General features: G+C 42.0%; 1 pseudogene; it reads right to left on the minus strand.

Annotated features, from left to right (window-relative positions):
• LOC123733370 (polysialoglycoprotein-like) overlaps positions 1–13,473 on the minus strand; it is a 28,891-nt pseudogene extending 15,418 nt beyond the window's left edge.
• Positions 13,474–21,736: the final 8,263 nt, after the last annotated feature.

The raw sequence follows: 21,736 nt of genomic DNA on the forward strand, positions 1-21,736 counted from the left end.
TTCAAGCCAGCATATAATGTCACCAAAACCCAGAAGACAGCTAAATGCAGCACTCACCTTTGATGATCTTCATCAGATGACAACCCTAGGACATTATGTTATACAATACATGCATGTTTTGTTCAATCAAGTTCATATTTATATCAAAAACCAGCTTTTTACATTAGCATGTGACGTTCAGAACTAGCATACCCCCGCAAACTTACGGGGGAATTCGCTAACATTTTACTAAATTACTCACGATAAACGTTCACAAAAAGCATAACAATTATTTTAAGAATTATAGATACAGACCTCCTCTATGCACTCGATATGTCCGATTTTAAAATAGCTTTTTGGTGAAAGCACATTTTGCAATATTCTCAGTAGATAGCCCAGGCATCACGGGCTCGCTATTTAGACACCCGGCAAGTTTAGCACTCACCATAATCATATTTACTATTATAAAAATGTCATTACCTTTTGTTGTCTTCGTCAGAATGCACACCCAGGACGTCTACTTCAATAACAAATGTTGGTTTGGTCCAAAATAATCCATCGTTATATCCGAATAAGCGGCGTTTTGTTCGTGCGTTCCAGACACTATCCGAAATAGTAAAGAAGTGTGCGCGCTTGGCGCAATTCCTGACAATAAAATTCAAAGTATTCCATTGCCGTACGTGGAAGCATGTCAACCGCTGTTTAAAATCAATTTTTACGTCATTTTTCTCGTAGAAAAGCGGTAAAATTCCGACAGGGAATCTCCTTTTCGGCAAACAGAGGAAAAAATCCCAAAGGCGGGGCGGTCGGGGTCACGCGCATAAGCTAGTGTCTCTTGATGGGCCACTTGAGAAAGGCGATAATGTGTTTCAGCCTGGGGCTGGAATGACGACATTCTCTTTTTCCCGGGCTATGAGAGCCTATGGACGACGTGGGAAGTGTCACGTTAGAGCAGAGATCCTTAGTAAATGATAGAGATGGCAAAGAAGTTCCAGAAATGGTCAGACAGGCCACTTCCTGTAAAGGAATCTCTCAGGTTTTGACCTGCCATTTGAGTTCTGTTATACTCACAGACACCATTCAAACAGTTTTAGAAAATTTAGGGTGTTTTCTATCCATATGTAATAAGTATATGCATATTCTAGTTACTGAGTAGGAGTGGTAACCAGATTAAATCGGGTATGTTTTTTATCCAGCCGTGTCAATGCTGCCCCCTAGCCCTAACAGGTTATTTCACCGGTTCTAGTCAATGCTACTATTTCGGCCTACTGTGCAGAATAGTGTCTGGGCAATGGTTCAGTGTCTAACACCTGAAACCAACTAAGCTTTCATTGCCCTTTTAGTTAGGGTAACAATTACTTTCAACAAAATTATACTAATCTCCTCCTAGCGAATTTACCAAACATAAACTTAAAATCAAAACTAAAATACATGCCTGCCAATGGAGCCGATAGTCTCTCCATGAATTAATATCCTAGAGCTTAGTGAACCAAATTCTCTTCCTATCTACTCCTGCTGGCCCCCCTCCTTTCTTCCTACTACTCCCCAACCCTCAAGGTTTCAGCAGTGCAGGGGAGGATTTCTCCGTCTGTCCTTCTCTGTCTCCAGTTTTTCTCATAATATGGTTGTTTCCAAATATTGACTAAATGTCTCATTGTCTCCTTGGTTGCACTCCTGAACCTTAGAAAAATCCACCTGTCTAGATATTGCATATCTACTTAAATTTATCTCGATACCCTCAATAATCCTGGATCACCTACAGATGTCATATATCCCTGTCCTGTTGACATAAGTCTACCATTATTAAACTTATTCACAACAAAATATAGTAATATTATATCCATTCCACAGCCTTGTTGTGTTAACCTGTTAGGGCTAGGGGGCAGCATTGACACGGCTGGATAAAAAACATACCCGATTTAATCTGGTTACCACTCCTACCCAGTAACTAGAATATGCATATACTTATTACATATGGATAGAAAACACCCTAAATTTTCTAAAACTGTTTGAATGGTGTCTGTGAGTATAACAGAACTCAAATGGCAGGTCAAAACCTGAGAGATTCCTTTACAGGAAGTGGCCTCTCTGACCATTTGTTGAACTTCTTTTCCATCTCTATCATTTACTAAGGATCTCTGCTCTAACGTGACACTTCCCACGTCGTCCATAGGCGCTCAGAGCCCGGGAAAAAACAGAATGTCGTCATTCCAGCCCCAGGCTGAAACACATTATCGCCTTTCTCAAGTGGCCGATCAATGAGACACTGGCTTATGCGCGTGACCCCGACCGCCCCCGCCTTTGGGATTTTTTCCTCTGTTTGCCGAAAAGGAGATTCCCTGTCGGAATATTGTCGCTTTTCTACGAGAAAAATGTCGTAAAAATTGATTTTAAACAGCGGTTGACATGCTTCGAAGTACGGTAATGGAATACTTAGAATTTTATTGTCACGAATTGCGCCATGCGCGTGACACTTCTTTACTATTTCGGATAGTGTCTTGAACGCTACGAACAAAACGCCGCTATTCGGACATAACGATGGATTATTTTGGACCAAACCAACATTTGTTATTGAAGTAGCAGTCCTGGGTGTGTATTCTGACGAAGACAACAAAAGGTAATGAAACTTTTATAATAGTAAATATGATTATGGTGAGTGCTAAACTTGCCGGGTGTCTAAATAAGCGAGCCCGTGATGCCTGGGCTATGTACTTAGAATATTGCAAAATGTGCTTTCACCAAAAGCTATTTTAAAATCGGACATATCGAGTGCATAGAGGAGGTCTGTATCTATAATTCTTAAAATAATTGTTATGCTTTTTGTGAACGTTTATCGTGAGTAATTTAGTAAAATGTTAGCGAATTCCCCGGAAGTTTGCGGGGGTATGCTAGTTCTGAACGTCACATGCTAATGTAAAAAGCTGGTTTTTGATATAAATATGAACTTGATTGAACAAAACATGCATGTATTGTATAACATAATGTCCTAGGGTTGTCATCTGATGAAGATCATCAAAGGTTAGTGCTGCATTTAGCTGTGCTTTTGGTTTTTGTGACATTATATGCTAGCTTGAAAAATGGGGGTCTGATTATTTCTGGCTGGGTACTCTGCTGACATAATGTAATGTTTTGCTTTCGCTGTAAAGCCTTTTTGAAATCGGACAGTGTGGTTAGATTAACGAGAGTCTTGTCTTTAAAATGCTGTGAAATAGTCATATGTTTGAAAAATTGAAGTTTTCGGATTTTTGAGGAGTTTGTATTTCGCGCCACGCCCATCATTGGATATTGGAGCAGGTGTTCCGCTAGCGGAACGTCTAGATGTAAGAGGTGAAAGGATAGGGAAAATAGAAATAATAGGAAATTAAAATAAATAAAGAAAAATACTAATTATAAGAATTATTTATATTGTATAGGAAAATAGATTAAGGAAGCCTACCCTTAGTCTAAAGCTTTGCCCTTTTAGTCCTCTCATTGGTTCAAATTATCAATTGTGTTTAAGAACTTTAACTCCTCATAATTATCAGTTCTACAAATTCCCTTAAAATCAATATCACCAATGACCTTAAATTCACCATCCATGGCTTTTCAATGTGGCTGATCAGACCACACAGGAAGAGTCACCAGAGGGGTCAAAAGTCATACCACCCTTTCGGAACCGTGTTTCTTACTACATTAAACAAATTAAAGCTAAGAACTTTATTTACATTTTGTATCCCAGGGTCCCAGAACATTCCCTATCAAAAGAATTTCACGTGTTTAATTAAACTCAGAAAACAAAACTTCCAAAATGCCATGTGTGTAAACCCCTTTAAGATATCATGTCCCTAGGAATTTTTTTTTTCCAAAGAGAGCTAAGCGCTTCTTTTTCCATAAAATAAGTACTTGGTCAGCGTTTCATCCTACCACACTGATTCAAAAACCCAAAAGTTGACTATAAACAAAACTTCATAGTACTTATAACTCCATTGTACTCGCACCACCGCGGTTACACTCACCCCCTTACAAATAGCGCGTCCTCGAGTTAGCTTGTGACTCTACGTCCTACAGGAACGCGCACGCCGGCCAGGCTCACGCACAACTATAATTAATTTACACTGTTCCTGCGAAATAAAATAAACTCGCCCTGTAATCCACCTTTCTGACCTGACATTGTTTCATGCAATGAAAACATAATGTTAGCATACATCCACTTCCCGTTCAAATCACTGGTGTTACTAAACAATCAAACCACGAATCTATAACCAGAATTTATCACCAAACTTTTACGATTCCATTATTCAGACCAGAATCGCTTCCAGCCACATATGTTTTCAGTGCTCACAACCAACGCTTCTCATTTTACCCGTACGAAAAAAATAATATATATCTCTTTTCAAACAGCGTTCTGCCTTACCTCTATCGTAAGATTAAACCCAATGTTACAACTTTATCTCTCCTTCGGCTTCACTCTTATGAAATGTCCAAGGGTTTAAAAAATATCATGTATATCACCACAATTCTGTCGCAATTATTACTTTCCGCTCCTTATAATTCATTAGATTTAGGTAACTGCCTTTTCCTTGATTCCGTCATTGAAATACAACTCCCATTCTCTATAAATCATTTAAGCAGGCCATTTAGACCACAAACAACGTACTTTATCGAATTCGCCTCGCTATTATTTTGAATGAATCTGTCTTTCAATTTAACCTCAACAAGCTATCAAAGCATTTGGTTTCTATCTTAAACAAACACTAACAACCGTATGCTTCTAGTCATAACATAAAAATAATTAAATTAAATTTTAGTCCCATGGTGCATGGGCTGGGAACCGAACCCGGGCCCCCCGCATAGCAGGCAAGAATTCTACCACTGAACCAAAATGCTATTGCTTAGAGCTGCAATTCCGGTGGTTGTGTCCTACTCGGTCACAACGTTTACAGGCTGTTTTACAGTTTCTGGCGAAATGTCCTGTTCTATCTCAATTAAAACACCACTTCTCTCCGTCTTTGTCAGCGCGTCTCCCTGTTTTTCCCCTTCTGTCTACAGTGACTGTCTCTATCCACTTTTCTCAATAAGTTTGCTAAATCCTGTTCTCCTCTCTGTCTATCCCTAAACTGTCTCTGTCTATGGTTCCTTGGTGGGGCCTTACAATCCTCTGCCATGTGGCCGGTTATATTGCAGTTGTAGCACTTTCTGTCCTCAGGTTCTATCCACTTTCTACTCTCCCTGTTTCCCCCTTTCTTTTTAAAATCTTTCCTGCTTTTTCCTGCAATTTCTCCAAGAGTGGCGATCAAATGTTCTGCTCCTGTCTGTTCTTTCTTACTTTTCTTTTCCTTGCCATTATGCTCATGGTGTATAGCATACCTCTTTACTTCGGCCAATGTGGCTGTTCCCCACCCTATCAGAGTCTCTTTTATGATTTGACAAATTTCAGGCTCCATACCACTCAAGAAGGCTATTTTTAACTGTTGGTGGTAAGGTCCGTCGTCTCCCTGTCTAGGCTCTACCAGTCCACTATTAGCATTGAACACATCTCTCAGTCTCTCTAAATACTGGCAAACAGTTTCCCCATCCCCTTGTTTACACTCATGTATTTTTGAAAAGTCTGCATGTCTATGGTAATAGTCCCTAAGATTATTACAGAGCTGTGTCAATTTGTCTGCATAATCCCCATCTCCTGCCCATGGTAAAACCGGTTCTTCTCCTTGCCCTGGAACCCAGGCTCCCTTCACTGCTGCCCAGTCTTTCCCCACTATCTGTCGGACAGCCCTTTCCAATTCTCCTGTATTTAGTTTAAAACTCTCGGTCAGTCCCACCATATCTCTCCTAAACCCTTCTATTCCTGTTTTTGGATGTGCTATTCCCTCAACTGCTCTTGCTACATCTCTCTGAGTCCAGGGTCGATACATTTGTAAGATATCCGATTGATCAGCTTCGCCTGCCCTAGGATTAGGAAGCTCTATGAGAGGACACTGATCCTCCTCCCAATCTGATTGAACCTCCCTCAGCCCTGGCTTATTATACAGCGCCAGTCGCTTTTTAAGGTTAGACTCTCTTGGTTCTGGCTCTTCTTTCCTCTCCTTTGAGGATTTACCACCCATGTTTATTCAATTACTGTTATTCCTATTGTCACAATATGTGTGTACTTACTCAATTACTTTGTTTATTTTCTAATATGTATTCTCACTTTCTATGGGTGTAACCTCCTTCCTCCTGTTTGGAATAATCAGACCTATTTTGCGCGCCTCTGGTAGATCTCGATTATCCCCTCTAAAATGTATTTTGACAGGCGATCTATATTCATACAAATTATGTCCCTGACCTACGTTCTTATAAATGTTATTATTATATTTCGCCTTCCATATTATGTTTTCCGCCTAATATATTATTGACCAGGTATCATTTAGGTCTCAATATTAGCTCCAATTCTCACAATCTATGTGTATGCTTCTATAATTCTGTTATTATACTTAAATCTCACAATCTATGTGTGTGCTCTACTGTTATCTCACTTACTCCTGTTAGTCCTATACTAACGTAACTTACTTATCTTTATTTCGCCTTCTATATTACGTTTTCCGGCTACTGTACTTCGACCAGTTTTACTGTTAGGTCTTACTGCAACCAGTTTTACTGTTAGGTCTTACTGCAACCAGTTTTACTGTTAGGTCTTACTGCAACCGGTTTTACTTTTAGGTCTTACTTAGATCTGTGACCCAGTGCCGCCAACACTAACATAGATACTTTTGTCTTAAACTTTCTCTACATTAGATTATATGGACGGTATACCCGATACAAATCTTACTTTTTGTTAGTTTTACGGTTAATATCCTCCCTCACATTTATCTTGACCAATGCTTAATAGGAACCTAATCCAGTCCATTCTAAGTCAATTTTTAGTAAGTTTAGAATTTAACCCCAAACTAATGAATAAAGATTACTGACCTTATTTTGCAGCTGAGAATTCAATGTAGGTTGGATCTCGTCACCGCTTCTGTCACATACCAGTTTGCCACCGGCCTGTAAAGAACCCACAGAAAAGGGCCGGGTCTTTGATTTACGGATATTTCATCCGCCCGTGCACGGTTTCGGTGTCTCCTTGGAACGACAGGAGCGGGTATTGAAATCCGGCTCGAAGGACCAATTGTTAAAGGAATTTTATATCTTGATGATAATAATCAATAATCAATTCGCCTTGACTAATGCCCAAGGTTTGTAAGACAATGGGTTAAAATAATTAGGCAAGGACTCAGCTTTCTGCAAAAGGTTTCTGTAGCTTTATTCAGAGAAGGTTCTGGCGTCAGGATAACAAAACAGTCATTATATAGTTCTTGCTTACTTACGCATGTTATGAGAATTTTGTTCCCAATGTTCATAAACTGAACTTCAATTAAACTACTCAGTCTGCACCCCAGAGTTTGTAAGGTTCTGGTTAAATGACACAGACGGAGGCCCAGCCTACAATAGTCAACCAAGTTTATTCACGAGAGCTCAGAATATCATACAATGTACACAGCCTTTTATACCTAACATTTGGTCATATCATATGTCATACCCCTTACAGATGCCCCCTCCTCTTCTTTAACACTGTCAATGCTTATTTACAAGTCTTCTCCATCACAAATCCTGCCCCATGTTACATAATCTACTGCAAGCCTAAAGTTTTCTCCCCTCTCTGGGTGGGGGAGACCTTCTTCCTGTTATCAGTTTCACTGTGGTCACAAGTTGTCTTCTGTCTGGTAACAGTTCCCCTTTTCCCTTGAATGTCTTGCCTATATTGCTAAATCATTAAGCTTAAACTTTTCCAACACACACACATTAGTACATTCATCTTATAATCACTCGGTTATACCTTTTCAGGGTGAAATCATTTAGTCAAACCTTTAATCATATAATTTCCATTACAACGCACATGCATTTACACACAATCCGTTGGTGACCTGCAACCCCCATAAACTTCTCACACTGTTTATCACCTTCTGGCTCAGCCTGTTCCTTTCCTTCAAGGTTAGGAACTCTCTGAAGTTTTACTCCCTTGACCATCTGCTTCTGTAGCTATACTAATTGCATACACACATTTCTTTCCCTCTCCAGTGGTTCCTGGACTTTCCGGAACTAATCAGACCAATCGATCCCTACATTGATCATTACATTGATTATTCATTAACCCTGCTGTATGACTAATAATTCATCATGGTTTATTGATTCATTTACCTTTATTAGATAATTCTCTTATCAACCACTTCCAGCAGCAACTGGTCTCCAATCTAGGGACTGACCAGAACCAACCCTGCTTAGCTTCAGAAGCAAGCCAGCTGTGGGATGCAGGGTGTTAAGCAGCGAATAAGATCCAACATGATTATACCACTCTACATGGAGAAATATACACTAATGGGTTCTTGTATTTGTTGCTATTTAATCAACTCAAAGTCACCACACTATTTCATTGATGTAGCCTAGTTTTAACCGGTCTATGAGGCACTGTTGGCCGACGGGTCAAATATGAGGTTATTACAGTAGCCTACCTTTCACTAAAAGATGCATTTTGGTCCTTTCCTCTCCCCTTACACCTGGCTATCAAGGGAATTTGGGAAGGTTGTGGCTGTTTATACTTCGGTTATTGTGATGATTTTGTCAGAGGAAACAAATCTGAATCTCTGATAATCTAACAGTTACGCTGTAGCGGAGATTCAGCACAATGGATAGCGCCGCAGTTGATCAATTGCACGTGAATCTAAACCCGCAGTTTATCATGTGCCATTCTTCAGCTATATTTACATCAAATCTTCTCAGGCCTACCTATTGCATCTGTTCTCCAGCAATAAAGTCAATTATCAAGTTAATATTCATTTAGTCACAGCATAAATTAAACGTGAGCCTACACAATCAAATTAACTTGTCAAGACCCTGCCATTCTTCTCCGTTATTACTTTTATTCAGGACAAAATACCCCCAGTTCTCGCATTATTTTACAGACTTGGTCAGAAAGGGTAACTGATTCTCAAGACCCAGACAAACAAATGTAGAATAACATTCAATACACAATCTTAGGCTACATAACAGGGGTGGAAATCCCAGGAGGGACGGGGGGTACACGACCCCCCCATCCTGGGAAAAATATGATTTGTCCCCCCCAATATATCACTGTAAACATTACTCTGTAATTTAAATAATAATAATAATACGCAATGAAAGCAATTGTGCTGATTATAGACACTTAATAGCGCTTTTTTAAGTTTCAAAAGATTGCGACCCCCCACCCTTTGCCTCACAATGGTATGATCCACTGCCAGTTCCTTAGTTGGCAAGGTAACAGAGGGTTCGTATCTACTGTCTGAAAGGCACTCAATGCACGTGACTGACATGAGGTTAATCCAGTCAATCGCGCCATAGCAATGTTTTGTTTTATGTTGGCAGGGTTCAAACACACACACACACACTAGCTGAATTTGCAGAGCTAGTGTGCAAATATTAACTATTAAGCTAGCTAGTACCTATTCCATTTATGTGGCGTCGTCAAAGATGGAATCTTTGCTATCGTCAATTTATTCCAAGATCAGCAATGTAAGTTAGTGCTTCAAAGTCCCTGTGATAAGGTTAGCGATAAACTGAAGTCCAAACTGAACAGAACTACACTCTCTTCTACCGTTGTCTTAAATATATTTAATGGTCTCGTTGCAAAAGCTAAATTGTCGCAAGGTAACTTTTATTTATTTTATTTCACCTTTATTTAACCCGGGTAGCAAAGATTATAGCAAACACCACTGAAACGGAATTTGTGCTCGCTAGCTTTGCAAATTCAGCTATTGTTGGAAGCCAGCCAATATGAAACAAACGGTTAAAATTACAAAAGATTGCAGCATATGTTGTGTAAATGGTGAACTCATACAGCTGTCAACTCTTGTCACTGCAATCCGTTTCACATTTGCTAGCTACCTTTTAGATCGAAGCCCATATAGAATGATAGAAGATATGATAGAAGCCCATCTCCTACTGTAAATAACCTACACACTGTGTGTGTGTGTGTTGTTGTGTGTGTGTGTGTGTGTGTGTGTGTGTGTGTGGCCAGCCAGGTAGAAAAAAAGACGGACATCAGAGTATTTTTCAGTACACCAAAACGCAAAGTAAGAACCCTAGTAGCCTAATATCTCAAAGACTAGTTGATAAAATGTTCATAAGAAAGAAGTGAAATGCTAATGAAAATGTTTCACAATGATGTCATTAGGCAGAGCAGGCAACAGATGGCAGAGCTGGGGACAGACTGGCAGAGACAGGGAGTCTCAGGTAAGTTTGTTAAGTCTTTGTTTGGCAACATTAAAGGTTCTCCATTTTTTTGACTTGTAAAATAGGAACATAATTGGAAAATGCCATGGATACCCCCACTCTCAACTTACACTGGTGACTGAACTAAGATCTGTTAAAGGCAATGGTATTGCTGTTGTGATTAGTTGTGTAGTTTTGGGTACCGGTAGTTAGGAGTACGGCAAACACCTTATTTCTTTGGTTCCTCAATATACATTTACCATATTACAACGTAGGCTGTGTGTTACAGCACTACTTTTGGTGTCCCCCTCAGGAATTGCTCTTCAGAAAATGTCATGTAATTGTCCCCTCCAAAGTTGATATCAGATTTTCGCCCCTGCTACATAAAATAACCTGGAAGGCCTACCCTGTAGCAAACAAAATATTTGCATAGGCCGTAACGGTTTAACTTGCTTCAAAACAGGCTGAATTCAGGTTGGCATAAGTGAGTAAAGCGGTGCCACAGAAATTGTTTTGAATTAAAGCAGATACCTACCGGTAGCTCAAAAGTTGGAGCCAATTTTGTTGCTGTATTAACTGCATTTAAAGGTTGCGTGTACATGCTCTTTGAATTCATGGCGACTATAAGTACGACGCACACCCCGAGCGTTGATCATGCGGATAGAGAAGGCCTGTATGAACAGACTTCACCTCACGCTTTTCATAGAAATTAACCGGTTAATTTCTCCCATGTAATCGGAGTGGGTGGGAAATCCTGGTAAAACTGTTCCCCCCATCAAACCCTAGGTTAGAGGCGCTACAAGCAACTCTGGGAGAGCTAGGACCTGATAGCAGCCTGCCAGCTAAAGCAGGTTAGCATTGACTTATTTAACCTGAAAGTTTGGATTGTCACTGGGATATGAAGACCAACCGCCAAAACGATGGGCTAATGAGACGAGAGCTGGTTTCACATGTAAGCATTCACTAATAGGAAACCAAGTCAGTCAGGAGAGAAGACACCCAGCAGAGTAATTTAAATGCAAGTTGACAACCGTGATATTAGTTAGCACTGAAACCCCGATTCTAGCAACATCCTCATATGTACCAACCCCAGACACTGTGTTCCACAACCATCAAGTTAAAATGAACTAGAACCCATTCCACATCATGCTACTAGCATAAATTGACCAACACTGAGCAAATGTAGCTTAAACACAGGGGTCAAAGTATTAATATATTGCAAAATAAATGTTGCCAAGTAGGAACCGCCAAAACAATACTGAGGACACAAGTATTACAGTTAATGTTTAATTGAGCCAAAACAAGCAAATGCAGTTACACACACAGACAACCTGGACTAGAGTACCCATGAACTCTTGCATGTCCCACGTCAGATATCCATGTTTGTGGTCAACGGGGGCTCCGATGAAGCGGTGAACAGTTCCTTAGAGGTAGCGTCGTCAGACGGGGGGCCAGTCGCAGCTTCAGAGGTAGCGTCGTCAGACGGGGGGCCAGTCGCAGCTTCAGAGGTAGCGTCGTCAGACGGGGGGCCAGTCGCAGCTTCAGAGGTAGCGTCGTCAGACGGGGGGCCAGTCGCAGCTTCAGAGGTAGCGTCGTCAGACGGGGGGCCAGTCGCAGCTTCAGAGGTAGCGTCGTCAGACGGGGGGCCAGTCGCAGCTTCAGAGGTAGCGTGCGTCAGACGGGGGGCCAGTCGCAGCTTCAGAGGTAGCGTCGTCAGACGGGGGGCCAGTCGCAGCTTCAGAGGTAGCGTCGTCAGACGGGGGGCCAGTCGCAGCTTCAGAGGTAGCGTCGTCAGACGGGGGGCCAGTCGCAGCTTCAGAGGTAGCGTCGTCAGACGGGGGGCCAGTCGCAGCTTCAGAGGTAGCGTCGTCAGACGGGGGGCCAGTCGCAGCTTCAGAGGTAGCGTCGTCAGACGGGGGGCCAGTCGCAGCTTCAGAGGTAGCGTCGTCAGACGGGGGGCCAGTCGCAGCTTCAGAGGTAGCGTCGTCAGACGGGGGGCCAGTCGCAGCTTCAGAGGTAGCGGCCAACAGTTCCTCAAAGGCATGGTCAGACGGGGGGCCAGTCGCAGCTTCAGAGGTAGCGGCCAACAGTTCCTCAAAGGCATGGTCAGACGGGGGGCCAGTCGCAGCTTCAGAGGTAGCGGCCAACAGTTCCTCAAAGGCATGGTCAGACGGGGGCCAGTCGCAGCTTCAGAGGTAGCGGCCAACAGTTCCTCAAAGGCATGGTCAGACGGGGGGCCAGTCGCAGCTTCAGAGGTAGCGGCCAACAGTTCCTCAAAGGCATGGTCAGACGGGCCAGTCGCAGCTTCAGAGGTAGCGTCGTCAGACGGGCCAGTCGCAGCTTCAGAGGTAGCGTCGTCAGACGGGCCAGTCGCAGCGTCGTCAGAGGTAGCGTCGTCAGACGGGCCAGTCGCAGCGTCGTCAGAGGACATGCGCCTCAGCTTCTCCTCAGAGGACAGGGCATCATTTGCCTGAGAGCTACCATGGTTTGGAGAAGCTTGGGATTCTACTTCGTTAGTCTCTAAATACTCTATAGAAAAAACAAAAGGAACAGTTGGGTATTCTACAGCAACACATCTGTTCCACACGGTCTAGGCCGAATTGCCAGTCGAATGTTGAACCCAACAGTTTTCAAAGTATATGTTTCAGGCCGTACCTTCTCTGTCTTGTTTAGCGTCAGACCCTATGGATCGGAGCAAGGCCAGGGCATGCTCAATGGAGACGTCATTTGATGACAGCTCTGAAAAACGTAGGTTAAGGTACACAAGCAAAATTACCAAATCAAAGGCTTTGACAACGTTATTTAGACTGAGTTACTCTATGGTGTTGAATGAGTGTCAAACACAGCAGCACCATAGACAGTGACAAAGAACATAGCTAGAAGGGTTGTGGAAAGAAACACTTACCTCCAAGTCTCCTCTGCAGAGAGACTTGATCTTGCTTCTGGGACTTTCCAACAGGGTAACAAGAAACTGAGGAGAAAGTGTTGACAGAAGTTGAGTTCACACAAAATAGCTACATATATTAATAATAGATGACCAATGCGGAAGAAACAGACAGTCAAATTTGAATCTCCAACTTATAAAGTTAAGCATATTTCCCAAACAAATCCCTTCAATCCAAATAAAACGTTAGTGAACCAACCTTTGACAACCCCCACAGTCATCACAAAGAGCAGCAATTCTCTCACACCTCCCATGATCATGAGAATAGTCTGTGTTATCAACAGGTAATGTCTTCCCATGGCCTGTATGAGGCTTATATAGGCCACTAATGACCGTTTACCTGACAAACATGACTTAACGATCAATTAACAAGCTTGATTGAGGTGTTACATTCAGATAGAAATAGACCATGTAGAACATATGTTGATTCTTTGGTGGGCAGGCAATCTTTTCTACTCCATATATTGCATTTATATCTGTAATGTTTAACCCTAATGGTCTCAGAATCTTCAAAGATATTAGGGGGAAATAAACACTGTACCCAAATCCACTTTTTACAATGCTCCTGGGAAATGGGTAGGCCTCCACCATACAGTTTTACAGCTGTGATATATTTATTTATTTACATAGATCACATACTTAAATATATATACACTGCTCAAAAAAATAAAGGGAACACTAAAATAACACATCCTAGATCTGAATGAATGAAATAATCTTATTAAATACTTTTTTCTTTACATAGTTGAATGTGCTGATAACAAAATCACACAAAAATAATCAATGGAAATCCAATTTATCAACCCATGGAGGTCTGGATTTGGAGTCACACTCAAAATTTTCATGGAAAACCACACTACAGGCTGATCCAACTTTGATGTAATGTCCTTAAAACAAGTCAAAATGAGGCTCAGTAGTGTCTGTGGCCTCCACGTGCCTGTATGACCTCCCTACAACGCCTGGGCATGCTCCTGATGAGGTGGCGGATGGTCTCCTGAGGGATCTCCTCTCAAACCTGGACTAAAGCATCCGCCAACTCCTGGACAGTCTGTGGTGCAACGTGGCGTTGGTGGATGGAGCGAGACATGATGTCCCAGATGTGCTCAATTGGATTCAGGTCTGGAGAACGGGCGGGCCAGTCCATAGCATCAATGCCTTCCTCTTGCAGGAACTGTTGACACACTCCAGCCACATGAGGTATAGCATTGTCTTGCATTAGGAGGAACCCAGGGCCAACCGCACCAGCATATGGTCTCACAAGGGGTCTGAGGATCTCATCTCGGTACCTAATGGCAGTCAGGCTACCTCTGGCGAGCACATGGAGGGCTGTGCGGCCCCCCCAAAGAAATGCCATCCCACACCATGACTGACCCACCGCCAAACCGGTCATGCTGGAGGATGTTGCAGGCAGCAGAACGTTCTCCACGGCGTCTCCAGACTGTCACGTCTGTCACATGTGCTCAGTGTGAACCTGCTTTCATCTGTGAAGAGCACAGGGCGCCAGTGGCGAATTTGCCAATCTTGGTGTTCTCTGGCAAATGCCAAACGTCCTGCACGGTGTTGGGCTGTAATCACAACCCCCACCTGTGGACGTCGGGCCCTCATACCACCCTCATGGAGTCTGTTTCTGACCGTTTGAGCAGACACATGCACATTTGTGGCCTGCTGGAGGTCATTTTGCAGCGCTCCGGCAGTGCTCCTCCTGCTCCTCCTTGCACAAAGGCGGAGGTAGCGGTCCTGCTGCTGGGTTGTTGCCCTCCTACGGCCTCCTCCATGTCTCCTGATGTACTGGCCTGTCTCCTGGTAGCGCCTCCATGCTCTGGACACTACGCTGATAGACACAGCAAACCTTCTTGCCACAGCTCGCATCAGTGTTGCTTCCTAAGTGGACAGTTTGATTTCACAGAAGTGTGATTGACTTGGAGTTACATTAAGTTGTTTAAGTGTTCCCTTTATTTTTTTGAGCAGTATATGTTAGCTGTAGGTAGCTTTGGGATAAAATTCCCATATTGTATTGTTACTAACATAAATCATAATATATCATATTTTCCTCATTTGCTCTGTAGGAGGTTCGTCATATGAAGGACATTCAAGTGGATGTGACCCCTAACCTGACATAATGTAAACGTTATACATTAAGCTCTCTCCCTCAGTGACATGAATTAGTATATTTCATATTCTCAGAACCCAACAGTAGGTTTTAAGGTGTGGCTGCATGTTTGTCGTGGACGCATCGTCACTCTTGATGTTCTTTTTCCAGATTGCAAGTGAAACACCTTTAGATGTGGTAAGTGCCAGTTGGTAACTTTTCCTCACACTTGCTTGTTTAAGGTATGGATGCAACACCCCAGTATGTCTGCAGGGGCTGGTCACTGAGATTTACCATGTTACACATGCTACTAGACTAACCTTCCAAGTAAATATGTTACAAGTCTGAACTGGCCGTCCTTGTCTTTCCTCAACTAATTGAAAGCTCAGGGACAGACATCCTGAACGACTTTGATGTCAGAGCTCCCATCAGCCCTCTACACCTCGCTGTGAGTAAAGCCTACCTGCTCCTGTAGTGGTCTCCATATGACAAATGGCACCCTATTCCCTATTTAGTACACTACTTTTGACCAGATCCTTATAGGCCCTGATCAAAAGTAGTTCACTACATAGGGAATAGGGTGCTATCTGGGAAGCAGGCATGGTGTTGATTTTCCACAGGAAGTTGACTGTCCAGACAGACTCACACACCAAATTCCTATCTATTCCTGATTCGTGTAAAATACATGCATATTCTACACAGTGATGATGAGGATGATTTCCTTATTTTGCCATTTGAGTTAATCAACCTCAGAGGAGAAGTAGAGTGTTTGTTTCTCAATCCCACGCTTGGCAGGGACCTCCGATGTTGATGCTGGGCGGGAGCAAAAATGGGCTCCCGATTGAAAGACTCTGGTCTACTTTAGAGGTCTAGCACTGTATTTCTGTTCAGGTGTACCACTGGTCTACTATAGGACATTGATTATATATCTATTCAGGCGTACCACTGGACTTTGCTTGAGACTGTGTTTGTGTTTCTATTCAGGCGTACCACGGCCACCACCATGCTATGGAGTTCCTGGTTCAGTCTCTGCTGGATCTAGACGTGAGGGACAGCCAGGGGCGCACCCTCTGGACCTGTCTGCCTTAAAAAGTAATGAAGAGAGGTTGGGCCAGTGCTTTGGGGCCAGGGGGTTTTCATAACCAAGTAATGAAGAGATGGAGATTGAATCCAGAGGGTTGGAGACAGGAGGTTGGAGCCAGTGGGTTGGGACCCAGTGTGTCGGGACCCAGTGTGTCAAGTTTGCTGACGACACGAAGGCGATGAGAGGTCAGAGACTTGGCATTGTGGTGCCAGGACAACCTCTCCATCAATGCCAGTAAGACCAAGGAGCTGATCGTGGTCTACAGGAGCAAGAGGGGAGAGCACGTCCCCATCCACATCAACAGGGCTGTTCCTTGGCGACCTAACATGGTCCACACACACCCGCACAGTCGTGGCATGGGCACTCGCATCCTCAAAAAGTTAAAGGGTCTTGCTCTGACCCTACGCACAATCACTAGACTGTATACAAAGCATATGCACACTCACACACACTACATTCACACTCCCACACACATACACACACACACACACACACAAACCGACACAACCCAAACACACATGCATACACATTACACACTCTCACAAACACACACCTTTACACTCATCATTTGCAGCTGCTGCTCTGTTCTTTATTTTGCTATTATTATTATTATTATCTATCCTGATGCCTAGTCACTTTACCCTGCCTTCTTGTACATATCTATTTCAAATACCTCGTACCCCTGCACACTGATCTGTAACTGGTACTCCTTGTATATAGCTTTATTGTTGGGTATTTTATTCCTCGTGTTACAATATATACAGTACCAGTCAAAAGTTTGGACACACATACTATTTCCAGGGTTTCTTTATTTTTTTTTAAACAATTTTCTACATTGTAGAACATCAAAAGTATGAAATAACACATAAGGAATCCTGAAGTGACCAAAAAAGTGTTAAACAAATCAAAATATATTTGAGATTTGAGATTCTTCAAAGTAGCCACCCTTTGCCTTGATGACAGCTTTGCACACTCTTGGCATTCACTCAACCAGCTTCATGAGGTACTCACCTGGAATGCATTTTAATTAACACGTGTGCCTTGTTCAAAGTTAATTTGTGGAATTTATTTCCTTCTTAGTGCGTTTGAGCCAATCACTTGTTTTGTGACAAGGTAGGGGTGGTATACAGAAGATAGCCCTATTTGGTAAAATACCAAGTCCATATCATGGCAAGAACAGCTCAAATAAGCAAAGAGAAACAAAAGTCTATTATTATTTTAACCTCTATGGGCTAGGTGGGACGCAAGCGTCCCACCCGTGGTGCACTCCATCAACAGCAGGTGCATTTCAAGAGCGGCAAATTTGAATCCAAATAAATGTCAAAATTCAAATTTTTCAAACATACAACTATTTTACACCCTTTGAAAGATAAACATCTCCTTAATCTAACCACGTTTTACGATTTCAAAAAGGTTTTACGGCGAAAGCATAAATTTAGAGTATGTTAGGACAGTACATTTACAAGAGTTGTGTGTAATGTTTTGTCAATTCAAAGACAGGGTCACCAAAACCATAAAACCAGCTAAAATGATGCACTAACCTTTTACAATCTCCATCAGATGACACTCCTAGGACATTATGTTAGACAATGCATGCATTTTTAGTTCTATCAAGTTCATATTTATATCCAAAAACAGCGTTTTACTATGGCATTGATGTTGAGGAAATCGTTTCCCTCCAATAACCGGCAGTCAAGTCAGCACCACAAATTAAATAATTAAAATTAGAAAACATTGGTAAAATATTATATTGTCATTTAAAGAATTATAGATTTACATCTCTTGAACGCAATCAACTTGCCAGATTTAAAAATAACCTTACTGGGAAATCACACTTTGCAATAATCTGAGCACTGCGCCCAGAAAAATACGCGTTGCGATACAGACTAGCCGTCATGTTGGGGAGATCTAAAATCGAAAATACTATGTAAATAATCCATTACCTTTGATTCTCTTCATCAGATGTCACTTCCAGGTATCACAGGTCCATAACGAATGTAGTTTTGTTCAAAAAAGCTCATCATTTATGTCCAAAAATCTCCGTCTTGTTAGCACATGATCTAAGCCCGCCGGACTTCACTTCATGAACGAGGGGAAAAAATATATTTACGTTCGTTCAAACATGTCAAACGTTGTATAGCATAAATCATTAGGGCCTTTTTTAACCAGAACATGAATAATATTCAAGGTGGACGAATGCATTCTCTTTTATAACGTATTGGAACGAGGGTACCCAACATGAACTCGCGCGCCAGGTGTCTAATGGGCCATCATCGTTCCATGGCTCTTGTTCAGTCAGATCTCCCTCCAGAAGACTCAAAACACTTTGTAAAGGCTGGTGACATCTAGTGGAAGCAAAAGGAAGTGCCAAAATATTCCTCAGCCCCTGTGTTTTTCAATGGCATAGGTTTAAAGGTAATACAACACATCAGGTATCCACTTCCTGTCAGAAAATGTCTCAGGGTTTTGCCTGCCAAATGAGTTCTGTTATACTCACAGACACCATTCAAACAGTTTTAGAAACTTTAGGGTGTTTTCTATCCATATATAATAAGTATATGCATATTCTAGTTACTGGGTAGGATTAGTAACCAGATTAAATCGGGTACATTTTTGTTATCCAGCCGTGCAAATACTGCCCCCTAGCCCTAACAGGTTTTAAGACATGAAGTTCAGTCAATCCGGAAAATTTCAAGAACTTTGAATGATTCTTCAAGTGCAGTTGCAAAATCCATCAAGCGCTATGTCTCTCATGAGGACCGCCACAGGAAAGGAAGACCCAGAGTTACCTCTGCTGTAAAGTTCAAGTAACAGACACATTTCAACATCAACTGTTCAGAGGAGACTACGTGAATCAGGCCTTCATGGTCAAATTGCTGCAAAGAAACCACTACTAAAGGACACCAATAAGAAGAAGAGACTTGCTTGGGCCAAGAAACACCAGCAATGGACATTAGACCGGTGGAAATCTGTCCTTTTGGAAAAGCAATCCAGGTGAAGCTGGTTGAGAGAATGCCAAGAGTGTGCAAAGGGTGGCTACATTGAAGAGTCTATATAAATATAAAATAGATTTTGATATGTTTAACACTTTTTTGGTTACTACATGATTCCATATGTGTTATTTCATAGTTTTGAGTTCTTCACTATTATTTTACAATGTAGAAAATAGTCAAAATAAAGAAAAACCTTTGAATAAGTAGGTGTGTCCAAACTTTTGATTGGTACTTATATATATATATATATATATATATATATATATATATATATATTCTATAGTTTTGTTCTCTGCATCGTTGGGGTGGGCTCGTATGCAAGCATTTCACGGTAAAGCGTTGATTTGAGAGGGAAAGACAAAGAGCGAGGGAGTCCAAATGTATTCTGACCTAGTCTTTAGTATGAATCCATTTTTAATGAGACGAGTACAAAACATTAAAGGAACAGTTGTCTCCATGTCTCGTCCGTACCTGGTAGAGTATTCGGGTGGGGGTCCCGCAAAGTTCATCCCAATGGCTGGGGGAGGAGGGTAGGCATAATTGGTCATGTAGAGACATATCTTTTCCAGAGAACCTACCAATTTTCCTTCCTGAGGAAATTGCAAGAAATTACCAGGCTTCCCGTTCAAACCGAAAGTGCTATTTAGAAGCATATGTTTTATTTAACCAGGTAAGTTGACTGAGAACACATTCTCATTTACAGCAATGACCTGGGGAATAGTTACAGGGGATGGGGGGGTGAATGAGCCAATAGTAAGCTTGGGATGATTAGGTGACCGTATGAGCGCCAGATTGGGAATTTAGCCAGGACACCAGGGTTAACACCCCTACTCTAACAATAAGTGCCATGGGATCTTTAGTGACCACAGAGAGTCAGGACACCGGTTTAACGTCCCACCCGAAAGACAGCACATGTCCCCAATCACTGCCCTGGGATATTATTTTAGACCAGAGGAAAGAGTGACTCCTACTGGCCCTCCAACACCACTTCCAGCAGCAACTGGTCTCCAATCTAGGGACTGACCAGGACCAACCCTGCTTAGCTTCAGAAGCAAGCCAGCTGTGGGATGCAGGGTGTTAAGCAGCGAATAAAATCCAACATGATTATACCACTCTACATGGAGAAATATACACTAATGGGTTCTTGTATTTGTTGCTTTTTAATCAACTCAAAGTCACCACACTATTTCATTGATGTAGCCTAGTTTTAACCGGTCTATGAGGCACTGTTGGCCGACGGGTCAAATATGAGGTTATTACAGTAGCCTACCTTTCACTGAAAGATGCATTTTGGTCCTTTCCTCTCCCCTTACACCTGGCTATCAAGGGAATTTGGGAAGGTTGTGGCTGTTTATACTTCGGTTATTGTGATGATTTTGTCAGAGGAAACAAATCTGAATCTCTGATAATCTAACAGTTACGCTGTAGCGGAGATTCAGCACAATGGATAGCGCCGCAGTTGATCAATTGCACGTGAATCTAAACCCGCAGTTTATCATGTGCCATTCTTCGGCTATATTTACATCAAATCTTCTCAGGCCTACCTATTGCATCTGTTCTCCAGCAATAAAGTACATTATCAAGTTAATATTAATTTAGTCACAGCATAAATTAAACGTGAGCCTACACAATCAAATTAACTTGTCAAGACCCTGCCATTCTTCTCCGTTATTACTTTTATTCAAGACAAAATACCCCCAGTTCTCACATTATTTTACAGACTTGGTCAGAAAGGGTAACTGATTCTCAAGACCCAGACAAACAAATGTAGAATAACATTCAATACACAAACGTAGGCTACATAACAGGGGCGGAAATCCCAGGGGGGACGGGGGTACACGACCCCCCATCCTGGGAAAAATATGATTTGTCCCCCCCAATATATCACTGTAAACATAACTCTGTAATTTAAATAATATGAATAATACACAATGAAAGCAATTGTGCTGATTATAGACACTTAATAGAGCTTTTTTAAGTTTCAAAAGATTGCGACCCCCCACCCTTTGCCTCACAATGGTTTGATCCACTACCAGTTCCTTAGTTGGCAAGGTAACAGAGTGTTCGTATCTACTGTCTGAAAGGCACGTGACTGACATGAGGTTAATCCAGTCAATCGCGCCATAGCAATGATTTGTTTTATGTTGGCAGGGTTCACACACACACACACACACACTAGCTGAATTTGCAGAGCTAGCGCGCAAATATTAACTATTAAGCTAGCTAGTACCTATTCCATTTATGTGGCGTCGTCAAAGATGGAATCTTTGCTATCGTCAATTTATTCCAAGATCAGCAATGTAAGTTAGTGCTTCAAAGTCCCTGTGATAAGGTTAGCGATAAACTGAAGTCCAAACTGAACAGAACTACACTCTCTTCTACCATTGTCTTAAATATATGTA

The sequence above is a fragment of the Salmo salar genome, unplaced genomic scaffold, assembly GCF_905237065.1.
Source record: "Salmo salar unplaced genomic scaffold, Ssal_v3.1, whole genome shotgun sequence".
NCBI classification, from domain to species: domain Eukaryota; kingdom Metazoa; phylum Chordata; class Actinopteri; order Salmoniformes; family Salmonidae; genus Salmo; species Salmo salar.